Source organism: Marmota marmota, unplaced genomic scaffold (genome assembly GCF_001458135.2).
Source record: "Marmota marmota marmota unplaced genomic scaffold, marMar, whole genome shotgun sequence".
In the NCBI taxonomy this organism is placed as follows: Eukaryota; Metazoa; Chordata; class Mammalia; order Rodentia; family Sciuridae; genus Marmota; species Marmota marmota.
This window is the reverse complement of record NW_026000005.1, coordinates 3,835,525-3,856,105: the sequence shown is the minus strand read 5'-3', so window position 1 is coordinate 3,856,105 and position 20,581 is coordinate 3,835,525. Positions and strand designations below refer to the sequence as shown.

The following is a 20,581-nucleotide window of genomic DNA, read 5'->3' as shown; positions in this document are numbered from 1 at the left end:
GAGCACACCCGTCCCCGTCGCTGCCCGCGGAATGGGTGAGATTTGTTTGTTTGTTAATAATCATTTCTTCTGTCAACTCCTCCTTCATCCAAAAATAGCGACAAAGTGGGAAGGCCAAGTCTCACAAAACGCCCCCGCGCGAAAACAAGGGTCGGCTTGGGCTCCCTGAAACGCATTCTTTGAGGAGTTGCCTGAAGTGTCGTATATTTAATGTCCAAAAGACTGGGGTAAGGAAGAAACAGAGGCGAGTGATTGGCATTCTCAAAATGCCCAAACTGGAAAGGATCAAGTTTCGTAGAGTGTTGCTTTCATACCCAGGAAAGTTATTTATCATGGTTATGTGAGGTGTGAAAATGAATTGAAAGAATAATTTGGAAATGTCATATTGAAGTTGCACATAGAGAGGTGCGTCAAATTGCTTAGAATTTGATGCTACAAGAAACCAGTAATGTCAAGGTTTGTAAATACATGAGCTCTGCATTCCCTTTGTTAGTTTTAAGTCTCCTGAGCAAATGACTCAAAATGTATCCAAAGTCTAATGAAGTATAACACAACAGTGTTCCCTTAAACGTAATCTACGCCTACTGTGTAAGACTTCCAATATTTTATCGTGTTTGGCTATCTCCTGATGAATAAGTTGAACACTTTTTGATTCTAACATGATTGAAAAGAAATTTTGCATAAATATTTTAAGGGATAATTTTTTTCACTTGAATTTAAAAGGAAGAGCATAGTAAAATTTCTAATGAAAACATTTGTATTATAAGGTAATTAAATGTATTGTCATTGATAGCTAATGGAAACTATAATTTTTGGAGAATATAGACTATAGAATGCTCTTGAGGTGAAATAGTGCCAAGTTTTTATCCAAACATAAGGCATAGACTGCTGAAACTGAACTCTGATTTGACTGCCTTCATTCTTTCCCATCTTGTTTCTAGGACATTGCTCCAATTTATAAGTTTCAGAAAATCCATGTTTCTGAATAAAATCAGCAACTTCTAATGGTTTACCAATATCCGAAAGTTCAGATTCAGACTCCAGGCTACCTTTCCAGAACCATCATAGCTTTTTACTGGGCCTCATATATTTACTGCAAATGTAAGGGATGTTAAAATAGTGGTGTTAGCATCTCAATAGCTTCAATTTTCATTATTAAAGATCTTTTCTTTGACTCTTCAAGACTTCTTAGCCTTCAGGAGTCCTGTAGTAGAATGCATCTGACCATTTAGTGACCCTCCAAAATAGGGCAGACCTACCTGTGGAAAGGTGGAAAGGTGGGAAGGAGTGGGGGAGGTGCTTAAAAAAAAAGCATGGAAAGGGCTGGTCAAATGATATAAAATATGCTGACTTCACAGTTTTATTAAGAGTCTTTAAGGGACTCTACCCTGTCTATCTGCTGCCCCCTCTTCAGTTTTTTGGCATCTATGTGTTGGGGTGACTCTGTCTTTTCCTCTTCATTCATTCCTGTACTTTCTATCAAATATCTGCTTGATTTTCAAAATCCAGCTGATGCAGAACTTTTTGACTCCATGGTTTCACCCCTCCTACTCACATCCCCTCCACAGTTCCCAGATACAAAACAGAATGTCCATATCATCTATTTTCAAACTAAATTATTAAATAAAGACTAAGACTACCTCTGGACAGTATGTTTGGCTTACCAGACAAATTGCAAACTTCAGAGATATAAAGAACATTTGTCCAAACTCTTCTTGAACCCCTTATGCTTTCAGTACAGTGCTGATCCCAAAAGGAATACTGAATCCTCTTAAGGTGGTTGTTTATTTATTTATTTATTTTTTTATGTTTTGAAGAGTAGACACTCAAACTGGCAAAATATTTGCTTAATGTTATTTCTCCAAGGCCTATTATATTTTAATTAGTTTTGCTATTGCTTAAGTACATTTTTAGACAATAATAACAAAAAAATGAGAAAGGCATATTTAATATTTTAAAATCAGACAACCAGAGTCAAAAGAAAAAAAATACAGTAGGTAACATTAGAATACAGCAATTATTGAACCTTCAATAACACAAATGTATGTTTTTTTTTTTTTTGCATGGCAGTTTTTAATGCAAAGCTTTGAGGTTACATATTGGGAAGGAAATTCATGAGCCAGCTTGTTATTATTGCCTTAAAAACTAAAGGATTTGAGCTGTATCATCAACTTTGAGAATTTTTTTTAAAATTCCCAATGTGTTTCATTTATTCAATAGCGAATGATAAACAGGAGGAGAGTCTGCTTCTTTAATACTTGTTTTCCAAACTGTAAATCTACATTGCAAATGCTCTACATAAAGAATATTGGCTGTCACTGATGCTTAGTTAGTGGAGGAAAGAACACATTTATATTAGATGTGCATCACTCTATCTAGCATGATATAATAGAAACAGTAGCTAGCATCTTTGGTGTCAGATTAAAGTCTGACAGTTTTACATCTATCTCTCTATCTATCTATCTATCTATCTATTTATTGCTAGGGCAAGACAGCCAGTCTCTCTCTCTGGTAATAACTTTCCTCATCTGTGAAGTGGCAATCATATCTACCTTACCCAATTGATGTGAGTATTACATGAAATTAAGTAGGTGCTCAATATGGATGTTAGAATTATTTTCTTGCAAAAGGCAAAAATAGACCAGTTTTATATGAGGGATTATTCTTATGCCAATGAATGACAAATATCTTCATGCTTATGCAGCTATATTTTAAAATTGGAATAATTCAGGCCAGGACAGAAAACATATTCTGGTTGAATTACACAATTTTAAATGGAAAAGCTTATATCATCAGTAAAACATTATGCTTGGTTTAATTACTTGGTTACATTTTACATTTCCAAACCTTAACACATGCCTCAAAATTACAAATCAAGTTTTACTGTGGAGGTAAGGTGTTTTAGTTCAGGACTTTTGTTTCTAGTCAAGCTACTGTTTCTTCACTAATATTTATATAATCAAAAATTTTATTTTGTGTCTCAAAATCTTAATAATTCTGAGTCTAATTAGTGGTAGAGTTGCAATTATATCAAATTTTTGCCTTTATTATGATCAAAGGGAGGTGTAAGGTAAGTAGAATATCTGATTAAATGAACAGTAAGCAGCCTGACACGGGGGCACACATCTGTAATCCCAATGATTCACAGAGGCTGAGACAGGGGAATCGAAAGATTGAGACCAATATGGGCAATTTATTGACACCCTGCCTCAAAATAAAAAGGACTGGGCTCTAGCTCAGTGGTACAGCACTTGCCTAGCATTTGTGCAAAGTCCCAGGTTCAATCACTGGTACCAAAACAAAACAAAAAGTAAAAACCTAATAACAATAAATAAAAAAAAATAAAAAAATAAATGGAAAGGAACATTTTATATTTCAAAAGGAAAAAAAATAATTTTGGGTGAAATAGCTTTGTGAAACAATGCATATGACATCCCTTCCTCTTCTACTTTGTCCCAGTCACAAATGTTAAAGACTTGAAAAGTCCTCAAATTTTATTTTAAATTAACACAATTTAACTTTGTTTAGCCCAGTTGTTCTAAAATTCATTTCAGCAGCAAATATTTTGGTTCCCTCGATATATCTCTTGACATTTCCAGGGATACCAATAGAGTAATTTGCAATAGAATAAAAGTGAATGAAAGGAAAAGTTAATCAATAGGAGTAAACTCTTCAAAAACTTGCAAATATTTACTTATTAATCATGTAATTTAACTATGGTAGTCTGAATTTGATTGATTCTTTGATATATACTTATGAGCCATTATTATAAAGTATGACTAGTTATTATAGATATTTAAGGTAATAAGATTGTATAGTTAAGATTTATAACTCAAACCTGTTACTTATTCCTAGAAGTTTCCATATTAGCAAAAATTTAAGAATTATTGTATTAGTTGCTTTTCCTCATGAGGTAGCACTAATAAAACAATCTACTATTTTGATTTGCTCTATTTTCTTAAGTACACACCAGAGGGAGAAGAAGGTATTGTATTAAAACCATTAAAACTTTGCCTTTTCTAATTATTTATACAATCTGGGTAAATTATTTGTATATTTTCTGATTTTGTGCACATTAAAGATTTGTCAATTTTATCACTCATTCTAAGATCATACTTTTTTAGTTTGCTAAATATTCCTAAATTTAACTTCTCTGCAGTGAAACTTTGTGGCCAACTTTTTTCTTTCTAGTGGCTCAGTTCCCATGTTTATGAGCAACAGGTAAAAATGGCTTATCTATTCTTCAACAATGGAATGAAGCAAGATTATGTAATAGAATAAGTTTTATTGGGTCTGTTTTATGAGTTAATGAAACAACTCAAGAAGATTTTGGAATCCTCTTTATTAGATATAGTTAATGAAAAACCAAAATATTTATAGTTACCTATTATATTATACATGTATATTTATATATCACATATTACACATAATTATGTATTATAGTTGTCTATATTATCTGTGATGTTTAGATGCTCAAGTTTGGATCAGTCCATTTTTTTTCCTCTTAGTCCTGCCCTAAAATGTTGTTTTTAAATATCTATGGCATTTTGGATCCATAAAAGGTTTTAAAGATGTATATCTATCCATAGAAAATTCTCAGTCTATGTCAATGCCAATTGATAATAAGGATGTTTCTGTAGGATACCATAAACCAGGGAGATTCTAGCATATGCATTTTCTTCTTAGTTGAAGATTATTCTTTAGCTCTTGTATAATGTGTATTATTACCTTTTTTTGGAGCCATTTAGAACTTTTTGAAAAATATATTTGTTCACTGTGCATGTATTTGGAATTACATATTATATGTAAATCTTCCTTTCTATATTTTATGAAGAGTAGAAAAAAGGAAGGTTGGTGACCATGTGTACTATGTATCTATCTAATACTGATGGATCTTGAAAAGCTTTAATTGGTCTAAACTTCATAATGGTTCGTTCTCTCTCTCTCTCTCTCTCTCTCTCTCTCTCTCTCTCAAACACACACACACACACACACACACATACACACCCCACACACAGCATCGTTTTTTAAAGAAAATTAATTCTCCTAATGTGTGCCTGAACCTGAATATAAACCTCACTGGCCTCTCCCACCACATTTCCCTTCTCTAATCTCCCTTCTGCAGCTCCTTCATGCCCATTTCAGAACAAACACAATCTGCATTCAGAACAGGACCATTTACAAGTTGAATGGAGTTATTTTGGGTGAGTCATTGAAAACACAGTACAAAACCTTTCCTCACTCACCAGAAATGCATTTTTAAAATAAAGCCAAAGTGAACAAGGCTTGGCAAGTTTGAAGGTGGACAAAATGGGGAGAGAGCAGGTCTTCTGTCAGCCTCAGACAGGATTTGGTAAGCCATTTTTGGCTATTTCTTAAAGTTCAACTCCCCAATTCTTTTTAGTATGACCAACTAAAAGCACCAGATTGAGCAGGTAGAACACAAAACATGTACATTCTAATTTAAACTAGCACTATTAACCATGGGCACCATCAGTAGGTCCACAATAGCATAGCAACAGCTTTAAGTTCCCATTTTTATCTTTCTTTAATTTAGATGCTATAAAGTGTCTACATTTAACAACCTCTTTCTTCTGATTAGCTTTTAACAAATAGTAATTATAGACATGCATTAGAAAGTTGAATATAAATTCAACGTGCAAGCCTTTAAAGTTGCTATTAGGGCTAGAGATGTAGCTGAGCAGTAGAGCACTTGTGAGCAAATGTGAGTCCCAGGATTCACTTTCCAGCATGAAGGGGAGTGGAGGGTGGAGATGGGGAAGAAAGAGAGAAAGAAAGGAAGAAGATGCTTTTTAAATAAGTAAAGTTCTATGAGAATTAAGCAATAAAATATTAAAGTAAATAGGTCTATGGAGATAGATAATAATAAGTTAGTTCCTAAGAAGCTTTTAAGTTGAATTATTATAATAAGTATACTGGTAAATAAATTATTATAATAAATATACTGATAAAATTACTTGGTAAATTTTGTATATTTAATATGAAAGTATTCAAGATGTAGAAATCTGTGCAGATTCTTATTTTTCTATCTGTAGAACATATTACTTACCCTGTATCATACAGAAAACTTTATGGAAGAAATTCAGGTGATTACTTTTCTGCAACCTGCTACCAGTCAGTTGAGGCTCATATCTCCTGAATGAGAAGAAATTGAGAATCAAGGAGACATTCTTAAACATATAATGCAAACTCAAAACTCTTGCTATAAAATTTGATAGGCTTTAAAATCATCTTTAACACAGGTTGACCCAGAATATTGTTGTGAACCAATTAACATACTGTAGGGGGCCCTATGGTTAGAAGAGTCCCCTGTACACAAAAAGTCCATCCCCAAGTTGTGCAAATATTCTTGAACTCCCTGCAAACCATGAGTTTCCACAAGGCAGGGTGACAATTGTTGGTAAAGAGGATGAAAACTCTGTTTGAAATTTAATCTGGCTATGGAAGTACAAGGGTCAAAATAAACAAACAGATATTTCCTGCCATAGTTAAAAGCAAAGCAAAATACTCTGTTTCCCACATTTGGGGGAATTTTTGTCCATCATTGGACATGATGGAATTTTTGTCCATCATGTGTGTGTTCTTAAGTAATTGTTTTCTTAATTATAAAATAAGAATGTATACAGCCTTCAAAATGTATCTGTCTCATCTAGGAATGATTTTACCTCATTTATGTGTATTTAAATGAAATTTACATATATGACAAAGTTAAAGGGAGTTAATATCTATTGATATTAAGAACTAAGACCAAGAATTTTCCTATAATTGTATGTCAAACTAAAATGTCAAGCACATTACTATCAAATGTCTCTGGGGCATGAAAGTTTGTATAAGTAGCATAGTTGGCCTAGATTATACAAGTACTCATCGAACAACTTAAAGTTGTACTTATTAATACTTTGTTATTAAATGAAGGAGCTACGGGGTAAAGGTTAGCACACAGGCTATCTCTGCCTAATTTTAAAGATTCCCTGAGCCCATGACTTTCCCTCTTTTTTTTTTTTTGTTTAAACAAGTAATTCCAATTTGGCACCTTAAAACCCTTTAAATACCATAATTCATTAAAATAATGTGATAATCAGTTGGGAGAAGCATTACTAAAAGCAGTTGTTTCAATGGAGCCAAGAAAATAACAATGTTAAAAAAATGGATGCTTTTAATTGGGTACTTCTTTGTGCCAGTTACCATAATTAGGGCTAGAATTTATACTATCTTCTTTAATACAGAGCCTCTATAAGAACTTGTCTTACTCTCACTTTCTAGATAGGGAAATTGAATTTCTGAGAGGCTAATACTTGCCCCAGGTCACACACCAAGCCTCTTCCCCTGCAAAGACTCTGTCCTTGCCTACCATGTACAACTGTCTCATGGCACTTCAGGCCTCAGACTTCAGCAGTTGCTCCATCTCAGCATACTGAGAGGATTGGGATTCCTCACTTAGGGATAATGGGGAGAGAATCAGTGGCACTTGTAAGTCAACGGGATCCTAAGGAGAGACTTATCTACTATAACTCCCTTATTTTATAGGGGAGGAATATTGAGCTCAGAAAGTTTAAGTAGCCTGCCCAAGGTCAACAGCCAAATAGTGACAGAATTGGTTAAGGACAAAAATCCGTATCAGCAGTTTAGTGTGCTTCCTTATCTACCACACAGGAAGCTTTGGGTAACAATTATAAATATTTTAATACTTTAATTTGAACATATCAGGAAATCATACACATTTCTCATATGTGATTTTTAGAGAAAGCTGGTATGAGCAGACATTGCTGCAAAACAGATTCCAAAGCATAAATCAACTAATAGCAAGTGATATGATGGACCAGAATTGTTTATATCGAGCACATACTTTCAGAATATTTTCAATAATCATTGAAAAGGATTTTTCAGAGTTTCCAGAATATCTGTTGGTCTGTAATCATGAGAGTTCTTGTTAAATGTAGACATGCCTCCACTCTGTTCTTAACAAATTAAAAGAAATTACAAATCTAATACATCCATTCTTATCTGGGTCCAAATCTAGTTTATGGATGGATAGGATAGCAGCATGAACTTATTTCTGCTCATTGTGTGTGTGTGTGTGTATGTGTGTGTGTGTGTGTATATATATATATATACATATGTGTATATGTATATATGTAAATTCATATAAAACATTTATTTCTTCATTTTTCAATATTCAGCACATTTGTTGAGTTCTAACACTGTGGTAGATTCTGTAAAGTTTTGGTGTTATGATAATGACCCAAATAGACTAATTTTATAGTACTATCCTACACTATGGCCTTTCTGAGTGTTCATCTCATTCCTCTTCTTCCTTTTTTCCACTTTGCTTATGTTTTCTTTTCTTTTCTCATTCTTTCTTCCTATAATGTAGTTAGTTTTTCTTTTACTATCACCATAAATTATGCTGCAACCTTTACTGTTTATCTCATATAGTAGAAGAAAATGCTATGAATAAAAATATTCACTCTGGTGATTATATAATCAAAATCATAAAAGAGAATATTCCCTTTAAAATATAGCAATTAGAACAAATATAATTTTATATTTATATATAAGTCTAGCAATTAGCATATGTCAAGTTTTCAATGTCATTTGAAAACTTCAGTTCTTACCAGGCCCTTGACTACGCAAGTTTAATCACGTGGTGATACTCTTTAAAGCAGCTGTGTCCAGAGTTAAAACCAATAGGGAAAACATAGCTTCTTGCTAAACCTTATATCACCATTTTAAGGACTGTAGGAGTGAGAAGTGGCATGGTGTGGCAGTGGTAGAGAAAGAAGTATGATAATTCTGATATCTGTTATACTGGTGCCCATTGCAGCGATTTGGATAAAATTTACCAGGTATCTTCATACAATACCACAAAATACCACAAGCCTCTATTTATAAGCAGATTATTTGATAAATCCGTTTGCAGTAGATATAGAGAGATATCCATTCAACAACCAAGCAGTCATCCTTTTCCCCTGCATCTCTGGGAAGAACTGTAATAGACCTATTCCTACCAAATGATTAGCTATGCCTTGAGATATTTACATTGTTGTTTAAAATATTTTTAAAATGCAACCATGTGGCTAAATAAGCTATGTACATTTCAGCAGAGAAAATATATGTGCAAGTCTAAGATAAGTGATAGTCAGGAGAATGTTCCTTTTGTATAAACTAGATTTCTCAGTAGCCCTACGAACATTGATAAAGGCCAAAATATTAAAACTGCCTTTATTTTATCTAATCTTCTCACTCAGAAAACGAAAAATAAAGATCTAGGTTTTTAACATGTAATATTAAAATTTCTCACTAAAGTTGATACTTCAGATCCAAAATTCAGAGTTCCGTCCTGCCATATTTCTGCAGAGCATACAAGACTGGGAACAGAATTTCTACAAACCTGAATATGTTATTCAACTTGTGTTTGAGTGTTCTAGGACAGCATATTATTTTCTACTATAGGAAAAGCTCAAGACTGTAACACCCCTGGTCCAGCCACATTCTTGAACTTAGAAGACTTGCCCAAGGGGAATACTGCTCATGATAAGAAAGTGAGGAATTTGGCTTCTCAGACTAAAATCTGACTTCCAAACAAACCTCAACTGACATATATGGGACCCAAACTTTTAAGATTTTAACTAAGAACTATTTAAACTCTAACTTAAATGTTCAAATTTAAGAGAGGGAAATGTTAACTGTCCTGATTCCATCATTACACACTGTCTACATATATCCAATTATCACCCTGTACCCCATAATGTTGTACAACTGAAATAATAATTAAAAGAGGAAACCTTTAACTTGAGTAGAAACAATATTCAGAATGTTTTTCTAAAGGACACAAATTCAGCTACTATTATGAATACTGAATATGTCTTATATTTATTTCAATATTTTAACATTTACCCATGACTTATAGCAGACCAGAAATGATCTGAGTGCCTTGAAAATATCCAGTGATTTCCAGAGAGTCAGTTTTTACCCAATCACTCTGTGATTTATGCAGTGGCACCTGCCTACAACAGTTCTCAATATAAGCAATGATATGAAATGAGAAGGCACTGTGTTTAATAAGGAGTCTTCCCAAACTTGAAGAATGTCACCCTGTATTCTCTTTAGGAGAAGTTAAGGAGAAATTTCTCCTTATAATATATGTTCCAAGAACAGCTGAAATTACCAGGATATTTTTTAATGTCATGGGCACTAGAAACTACATAACTGACAAAATTTCTAGTTTTACATTGGCTGCTGGAAAACTTGAGAGCCAGTATATGGCTCATCCATGACAGATGAGTAGGTCATCATGGTATGCATCTTGAACCTTATTCATAGCTCTATTTTGTCCCCACCCTTGTTTTTTTTTTTCTTTCCTTAAATTTCGACTTCCATTTTTTCTCAAAAAAAAATGTTCTTTTTATAACCTTTTTCTGTAACACAGCAAGGAATAGCTAAGTCAAATATATGGGGAAATATGCAAAAACACATTCATTATGAGAATAAGACCACTCCTAGAAGACTATTAGAAGGGAAATGAACAAAGATATTCCGTTAAAGTGTAACATTATGGCTCTTTCCAAACTTTTTGAAATTGTATTCACATTTTGAGGGTGGGGTACTTGAACTTCAAAAGCTCTAGCTATTTAGTTCAGAACTAGAAGTACAGGGAAGTATGTGAATGACCCCCTACAATGTACTACAGTTTGAATATTTTAAGACAAGCAGGGAACTATCATAATTTCTGTTATCATTGAGGTTAGAAAGGTAGGTGAGGGCCAGTTTTCAAAGGTCTTAGTATGCTGTTCTAAGGAACTGTCTTATTGCCAGTGGAAGTCAGAATCAATTTTCAGTTTTTAACTGAAGTACTCTGTTGTAAGATAACTAGTTAACTGTGTAGTTAAAGAGTTAGGAAGCAACAAATAAAGGAACCAGTTAGGAACTTATTAGCATGTGGGTGGTGGATACTTTGATTAAAATCTGCCTTAGAGCAATGGGAAAGGGCTACATTCAGATTTGACAGATTAGAAATGGACAAAGAGGAAAACTCAGAATGCCCTTATCAAGGCCTGGGTTCTCCTTTAGGTAATTGGATGGGTGTTGATGTCATTTAACATGATAGAGAATTTATACAGATTGGTTATTTGGGAATAATTTGAGAGTAAGAAAAACAAGGCAGAAAAAAGGAAATTAGTGGAATGCTAAATGTCTTAAATATGAAGTGCTGTAAGACATTGATAGGTATGTATCCTTAAACGTTCAGATATAGAACTCCTGATAAAAGTTTAGCTTAAATTGTGTGTGTGTGTGTGTGTGTGTGTGTGTGTTATTTTTAGTTGTGGATGAACCTTTATTTTTATTTATTTATTTTTATGTGGTGCTGAGAATCAAACCCAGTGCCTCACACATGCTAGACAAATGCTGTACCACCGAGCCACAACCCCAGCCCCTGGGTATGTGTATTTTTAAGTCATTAATATCAGATATCCATCTTTCTCTACGATCCTGATCAAAAATCTTATTTCCCCCTCAAGAATTATTGTAAACCTACAAAGGCAACAATCATAAATGCTCTCTAAAATGGCTCATCATTCACACAGTTACGTTGGTTTGCCCCATGCAGTAAGTGTCAAACATTTCTCTGGAAGGATATTCCAGTGAATATTTTCCAGCCCTCATTTTATACTTATCCATAAAAGTCAGCAGTATTCACTACTTCTCTCATTTCTTTCTTGATGTTATATTTCCGGATTCTCCTACTTTTCAGTCTCCTTCGCTGGCTTTTATTTTCCTACCAGCTGTACTGTCATAATTCTGAGTGTCTCAATCTTTAAGTTTACACATTCTCCATGGGTGAGGAGAGGAGAGAAGCATATCACATTGGGTTTTTAGGTCACTTTTAATTTGTGAGAGCAGAGGTTATTTAGGATGTTAAGCAAAGGAATGACATGATCCAACTCATGTTTTAAAAGACTAACTCTGGCTGCTATTTGTAAAATTGACTAATGGGATAGAGATAGAAGTAGGGAGAAAACCCAGGAGGTTTATGAAATAATGAAGGCTTGTACCAGAGAAAGAGCTCTGGAAATGGTAGGGATTATGGATGTATCTTCAAGATAAGGCCAGTAGGATTTTTTGCTTATGGATTGGAAGAATATGTAAAAGAAAGGAAGGAGACCATAATGATTCCACATTTTTGTACCTGAGCAACCAGAAGACTGGAGTAAGAACACTGAGATGGAGGAGATTTATAATGGAGCATTTTGGGGAGAAACAAAAGTTGGTTGTCTGTGTTAAATTAGAAGGAATTATTAGATATCCAAGTGGAGATGTTGAATATGAAGATAGAGTTCAGGAGAAAAACTAGTGCTAGCATAAATTTTAAGGACTCATAAACAAATAAAAAAAAACCTTGTAAGATACTCCACATGTTAGAGGCAAAATCCAGCAAAAGAGGCTGAGAAAAATCAACTGATGAAGTAAGGAGAAAATCCAAAGTGGTGTCCAGAAGGTAATTGAAAAGAAAAAAAAAGTTTTAAATAGTAAGTAATGATCAATTTTACCAATTTTCTGAGATGCTAGTTAAGATGGAAACTAAAAACTGGCCTCTGAATGTGGCAGAATATGATGTTATTACTGACCTTGACAATAATTGCCATGAGATGGTGAAAAATGAAGACTCAATTAGAGTGAAAATCTGTGGGCTTGTTTCTTTTAGAAGAGGGATACAGGAAATTGCAGGGGTATTCAAATTAAACAATTAATTTACCAATATAAAACAAAAGAGCAGGAAAACCATAATATAAATAAATGACCATAAAAAATCACCAAAGTCTAGGCATGGCTAAAGCTGAAGAAAAAGTGAAGTTTTAATACCTCTGAGTTATCCCAGTTGATTTTAATATTATAGCTTCTTATAATTATTATCATTTCTGAGATAAAACAGAAACAATAAATGTAGGCATCATGCATGAATGGAATGATGATGAGAAAAGAAATAGTTTAAAGGAAATGTAGGGTTGAAGAATTATTTTGGAGGTTTTTATTGATTATTAGGAATAATCCCCCCAGAAAACCTTCAAAGTCATTCTTCAATCCTACATTTGATGCTTAACATCTAATCAACTTAATTTTAGAAGGTCATTTCTTTCTTTTAGATGGAAAGGAGATTCAGATGTACCAATGTTACATTTTCAGGAGGAGATCAATTTTTTAAAGGTGGGAATTTTTGTTACTTTTATTTTTAAAATTAACAGAAAAAATATGTATTTGCAGTGTAAAACATGGTGTCTTAAGGTATATTTACATCATGGAATGATCAAATCTAGATAATTAACCTATGCATACCTAACGTAGTTATAGTGTTTGTGGCAGGAATACTTCATATACACTCTTTCAGCATTTTTTAATAATACAATATATTATTATAACTATAGTCACCATATCATAGATTTCTTAACTTATTCCTCTTATCTAACTGCAGTTTTATGTCTTTTTTTTTTTTTAGTACCAGGGATTGAACCTAGGGGTGCTTAACCACTCAGTAACATCCTCAGCCCTTATTTTAATTTTTTTAATTCTAATTTGTTATATATGCCAGCAGAATGCATTACAATTCAAATTATACATACAGAACACAATTTTTCATGTCTCTGGTTGTACACAAAGTAGAGTCACACCATTCGTGTCTTCATACATGTACTTAGGGTATTGATGTCCATCTCATTCCACCATCTTTCCTAATCCCATGCCCCCTCTCTTTCCCTCCCTCCCCTTTTCTCTAACTAGAGTTTGTCTAGTCCTCCCATGCTCTACTCCCCAATCTCATTATGAATCAACATTCTTATATCAGAGAAAACCTCCGTACTTGGTTTTTTTTGGAATTGGCTAACTTCACTTTGCATTACATTCTCCAACTCAATCTGTTTACCTGCAAATGCCATGATTTTATTCCCTTTTAATTCTGAATAGTATTCCATTGTGTGTATATATACCACAGTTTCTTTATCCATTCATCAACTGATGGGCATCTAAATTGGTTCCACAGTTTAGCTATTGTAAATTGTGCTGTTATAAACATTGATGTGACTGTGTCCCAGTAGTATGCTGTTTTTAAGTCCTTTGGGTATAGACTGAGGAGTGGAATAACTGGGTTTGTATCCTTTGATAAACATCTCCACATTTCCAACCCCAACCACTACAGCATATTACCATCACCATTCTACTTTCTACTTCTGTAAGATGAATGGCTTTAGAATCAACATATGATGAGATTGTAGAGCATTTGTTTTTCTGTGGCTTGCTTATGTCACTCAATATAATGTCCTCCATGTTCTTTCATATTGTCTGAAATGGAAAATCTGCAATAGACATAGGAGCACAGATATCTTTTCAACATATTGATTTCGGTTGCTGGTTCATATGGTAGTCCTATATTTACTATTTCAAGGAACCTCCATACCATTTTCCATAATGACTGTATAAATTTACATTTCCCCAACAGTGTGCAAGATAATCAACACTTGTTATCTTTTGTCTTTTTGATAAAAGTGATTCTAACAGCTGTGAGATGATATCTCACTGTGGTTTTAATTTGCATTTCCCAGATGATAACCAATATTTGGCCTTTTTCCATAAACCTGTTGGCCATTTGTTTATTTTCTTTTGACAAGTGTCTGTTCAGGTTATTTTTTCCATTTTTAAATCAGTTTGTTTTATTGCTATTGGCTTGTTTGCTTTTCTTATATATTTTGAATATTAACCACTTATCAGATAATATACTTTTCATAGGTATTCTTCTGTCTCTTCACTCTGTTGACTGGTTCCTTCGCTATATAGAATGTTTTAGTTTGGTATAACTTAATTTGTCTATTTTGCTTTAATTGCTAGTGCTTTGGGAGTCATATTCAAAAAAGTCATTGCCCAGACCAATGTCCTGGGGCTTCTCAGAGGGAGATTATTTGAAGAAATTCATACCTACTACATGTATGTATATGTGTACACATACATACACAAATATACACATTTATTCTGAGAATTAGATCACATCATCTGCTGAAGTGATTGAGCCTGAGCTGTTTGGAGAATTACAAAGAATGAAGATTTGGAATAGCTGTAACTAATTATGAACAGAGAACCACAAAGGAGAGGTAGAACTTTTATTTATCCAACAATTATATAACTAAGCACCTTATAAACATTAGTTTGTTCATTCCTAATAAACCTGAAAGGTATGTTAAATTATCATCCCCTTTGCAGGTGAAGACAGTGAGGTATGAAGCAGTCATGCTGTTTTCCTATGGGCACCCCACATATATATGGTGGAGTTGGGAACTGAGCTCCATGCTCTTGACCACTCCACAATTGATGCCTTCTTGTTGTTGAGCATCTTAGGGGGACACATGCCAATGATATATGGCTTTATTTAGCAGGTTTGACTACATTGGTTTTGAATTGCAAAAGACTCATTCATTTAGGATAGGAGTTCAGATGTTGAGTGTAATGGAAGTTGGAAAGGCAGAGGAAGTTGAGGGCTTAATTGCTGGGATAAATTACAGGATGCAGGCTAGACAGAAGAGGGAGGGCAAGAATGGAGGAAGTAGGCCTGTGGAGTGGCTCAGAGAACTGATCCTTTGCTATTTTCTGAAAGATTTTAGATCTCTTGTGAAGTCATTAAGGTAGTCTGATAAATGTTTAAAAAAAGAGTGATAGTTGAAAGAAGTAGGAATTTAGATCTAAGACAGTATGATTTTGAAGTGTAACTATGGGAAATGTAACTATGGGGGTGTAACAATATCTCATTACTACTTTTATATTGATTACATGTTGAAAGCATATTCATGAATCTACTGGATTCAGTAGAGACATTAGAATTGCTTTTACCTATTTGGCACACATGCAGTTTCTGCAAGACAAGGATAGACCTGGGCTCTGAATCTGTCTCTAGGGAGGGGCTTGTGATTATGAAGCATTCCAGTGATCTTGATGACCAGGAAAATTCAGGAAACACCGATCACACAAGGAACTAGTTTGACAGATGAGGAGACACAGGGTTGCTAGGAAAATTAGGTAGCACTGTGGGTGGCATATGGTCCATGGTAGTGAATACTTAAGTCCAAAGAAAAGGCCTGTGCATCAGAGAAGGTCAAGAAGTTGTGATTTAAAGGTGTTAGGTGGGGCATCCTTACAAGTCATGTTTGAATCACTCAGGATGAGACAGGAAATGGGTGGAGAAAAGGACTGTAGAGCCCAATGGTTTGCAGTGAAATATGGGGAAGTTAGGACACCAAGCTGATGTAATGAACAGACTCTAGACAAGAGTCATAGAAGAAAACCTTTCTTATAGCCACCTGCCTCTGTGAGTATGATGGGAAAGCCAAAATTTCCATGTCCCTAAGGTGCCTATCTGGCAGCATTCCTGGAGAGCTTTTAAAAGGTTGAACTTTAGGAATGATTAAATGATTAAAGCCTTAAATTACCTCAGAGGTCCAACACATTAGCAAAGTAAATATTAATACAGATTAGTTTATCTAGCTCATTTAAAACCATTATCACTTAAATACAAATAGGGCTAAAGATTGGGTATTTTTGAAAGGGAGCAAGTGGAAAGAGAAGGGAAATTGAGCTACGGGTAATGTGAACCACTCAAAGAGGAGAGAACCACCAACCTTCCACATGGAGAACAACCTAATGTGTGCCCTAGAGATAGTATAGAATCTACAGATAGCCATCTTCTTCCACTCGTTCAGAATATTCACTAAAAATTGTTTTAATTATTTCAGATGCAGTGATATGGGGATTTTCTCAGCTCTAATAAAGCTAAAGTTCTCAGAAACAAAATATCAATTTTTACAGATCCAAAAAGAACAGAGGTCTCTGCATAATATGACAGTTGATCCATATCCTATCGCTGAATCAAAAAGCAAGAAATAAAATCAAGAACCAATAAATGAGATGGATTCAAACTAAAAAGCTTCTTCTCAGCAAAAGAAACAATCAATGAGGTGAAGAGAGAGCCCACATTTTGGGGAGCAAATTTTTGCCACATGCACATCAGCTAGAGCACTAATCTCTAGAATATATAAAGAACTCAAAAAACTTAACACCAAAAAAACAAACAACCCAATTAATAAATGGGCTAAGAAGCTGAACAGACACTTCTCAGAAAAAGATATACAATTGATCAATAAATGTATGAAAAAAAGAATGTTCATCATCTCTAGTAATTAGAGAAATACAAATCAAAACTGCTCTTAAGATTTCATCTCATGCCAGTCAGAATGGCAGTTGTCAAGAGTACAAGCAACAATAAGTGTTGGCGAGGATGTGGGGGAAAAGGCACACTCATACATTGCTGGTGGACTGCAAATTGGTGCAGTCAATATGGAAAGCAGTATGGAGATTCCTTGGGAAACTGGGGATGGAACCAACATTTGACCCAGCTATCCCACTCCTCAGTTTATACCCAAAGGAATTAGAATCAGCATGCTTTAGTAACACAACCACATCAATGTTTATAGTAGCTCAATTCACAATAGCTAAACTGTGGAAGCAAACTAGATGCCCTTCAATAGATTAATGGTTAAAGAAACTGTGGTATGTATACACAATGGAATATTACTCAGCATTAAAAGATAAATAAATTTTTTTGCATTTGCATGTAAATGGATGGAGTTGGAGAATATGCTAAATGAAGTAAGACAATCCCCAAAAAACCAAAGGCCGTGTATGTTCTCTCATAAGTGGATGCTGATCCATAATGGGGGAGGGGCATGGGAAAAATGGAGAAACTGTGATTGGGCAAAGGGGAGGGAGAGGATGGGAGAAAGGGTATGGGCAGGAAAGATGGTGGAATGAGATGGAAATTATTACCCTAGTTACATGTTTGCACATATGGTATAATGCTACATTGTGTACAACCAGAGAAATGAAAAGTTTTGCTGCAATTGAGTACAATGAATCAAAATGCATTCTGTTGTCATATATACCTAATATAATAAATAAATTAATTAATCTAAAAATTATTTCTATTTCCCATAAAAAAGCAGGATAAATTACATCTTCTTACAAAAGTATCTGATATTAGAGGAACTATGTTTTAGTCAACAAAAATTTTTGCTTTGGTGACCTACATTGTTAATTACCTTGCAAGCCACCACTGTTTCACCTTCATCTTTATCAACAGAATCCTTTTTATGCCACTGAATGTTGGCTTCTACATGTGACACAAAAACTTATGGCAGCCACCTTGTGACCAGGAGGGAAACTTACCTAAAAAGACAATTTGCTCATAAGTTTCCCAGTTTAAAGAAATAGGAAAGTAGGGACCCTGTCAAATTTGAATTTTGAATAACAAAAAAATATTGCATGTCTTATACCTTTAAAATTATAAATTGCTTATCTGAAATTCAAATTTAAGTGGATGTTTTATATTTAGTCTGGTAATCCTAGATGCTAAGAATGACAAAACAGAAATTTGCAAAGATCCTACCTCAATGAAGAATTAATTGAACTGCTGAATTAGCCAAATCTGACATTGTCTTAACTTAAAAAATTTTTAAACTAGCTTTCATTCCTGCATTTTCTGTTACTTATAGTCAAATGTATTCTAATTAACAGTTTTACTGTCCCTCTCATTGAGCAAGTTGATAAAACATATAGTTCATCCATGAGTTACAAATTCCAAATTTTAGTTAGTTTTTTTAAAGAGTTTTTGTGAAAATTTTTCAATATGAAATACATCTTTGTCTTAAGATTTTAGGTTCCCCCCTCCCCTAGTACTAGGAATTGAACCATAAGGTGCTTTATCACTGAGCTGAACCCTCATGCCTTTTTTTATTTTTATTTTGTGACAGGGTCTTGCTAAGTTGCTAAGGCTGGCCTTGAACTTGGCAATCCTTCTGTCTCAACCTCCTGAGTCACTGAGATTACAGGCATTTGCCACCTGACGTGATCTGATCTCTAGCCATCTCCTTATTCTCTCCTCCCCTTCCTAACAGTCTGACTTAAAGGCAGCTCTTTCCAAGTATGCATGTCTATCTAAGAAAAACAGAATCCCTACAGTCACAGAAGACACTCACATTAGAATATTGTCCAATTACCACTATTCAAACAAACCTTTTGACAGACCTCTCATGTGCACCCTCAACAAACATTTTATAGTACGCATCCAGAAAGTTTTGCTGCTTAGAAAAGATGCTTTTCTTTGTATCTGATTTGAGTAAGGACAATGATGTACATGCATGAATATAAACATACACCTACCTAGAAATGACAATGAACATAAGAGAAGAAAAGGGAAGAAGAGAAGAAACAGCATTTTAACTGGGTGGTCTAAAAAGTGTGGAAATTGAAGAAATGTATTTAGAAGTTAAGAATTCTTTTGGAGAATTATTTTAGATCTGTTCTAACTTTTATATCAGGATCTGTTACTTTAAAAGAATGCTGATTTACTTTAAAAGAATGCTGATTTAATTTATTAATTTTTAAATTAATATTATATTAATTCTTCCATTACCATTTATTGAATTAATCTTAGAAAGTTATTGTCAGTCCACTGATTCTTTCTTCATATTATTTTTTTATTCATACCAGGTAAAATTTTGTCTGCATGTCTTGCATATGAAGAAACAGAAGCAAAAGCTATACATGGAAAAGAATACTTCTCCAGACTTGACTCAAATCTTCCTAAAGAAAGTTCTTTTCCCAATTTTAATTCTTTAGTAATATCCATTGCTTTTCTAGTATAATCAATAACATTTCTGGATCACCCTAATAAAGAGTATTTTACTTTAAATACCATTTCTCAAATTAATAGAGCTTACCATAAGCAAAATTTTGAGATGTGTTTTCCAAATTCTGATTTTAAAAGGGTAATAAAAATGAAATCTATTTATTAAATCATTCTGACATAAAAGAGGTGGGTTATGTTATTGGTGCTCTAGCGAAGCTTTTTTCTCCCCCACACAATTGTGTCTACTACAGCATATGTAATTTTAAATCTTCAAAAATAATCTAGTATTTTGTGATATACCATTAATTTTTCTTCCATCATCAAAAATTTAAGATAGTAAAAGAAAAGTGCTTGGAATGCTCAGATGCCAGTCACCGGGGCCTAAAGCACTTTGCTCAGTACCAGTGGTGGAACTATGTTGCCCCTTCTGTATACTTTAAATTCAGTGAACTCTACTTGCCTTCCAAGCCTCTCTTTAATACAGTTCCAGAGCCAGTACCATTTCAAGGCTATATCCCCCCAGACACAAACATTTCTATCCGTTCAGATGATCTTCTTTCTCTTTAGTAAACATGCTTCTCCCCCTCCTTCATCCCTGTTATTTCTTTTACTACAAATACTATCTCTTTTCTTCTGTCTTCTCACTTGAGCAATTCAAGATCTAAGGCTTCCCAAAGGATCTTCCTGAATGTCTTAGACCATGTGATGTTCATTATTGTCAGTGGAACACTCCAGCATCCTGTTCTGATTCTTATTAACTAGTTCCTTGGTGTCATTAGTGTCAATGGAAAGTCCAGCATCTCATCATTCTGATTCCTGTCAGCTAGTTTATCCTTAGTCTTT

General features: G+C 34.2%; 2 long non-coding RNA genes across 4 annotated transcripts in view; one reads left to right on the top strand and one right to left on the bottom strand.

Annotated features, from left to right (window-relative positions):
• LOC125618150 lies at positions 1-19,801 on the top strand. The gene is made up of 3 exons (XR_007349386.1): positions 1-35; positions 13,164-13,224; positions 19,600-19,801. It is a non-coding gene; the product is annotated as an uncharacterized LOC125618150 (long non-coding RNA).
• LOC125618151 overlaps positions 3,736-20,581 on the bottom strand; it is a 117,485-nt gene continuing 100,639 nt past the window's right edge. For all 3 annotated transcript variants that reach the window (XR_007349387.1, XR_007349389.1, XR_007349388.1), the window contains one exon: positions 3,736-6,156. This is a non-coding gene — a long non-coding RNA (uncharacterized LOC125618151). The remainder of the gene's footprint in view (positions 6,157-20,581) is intronic.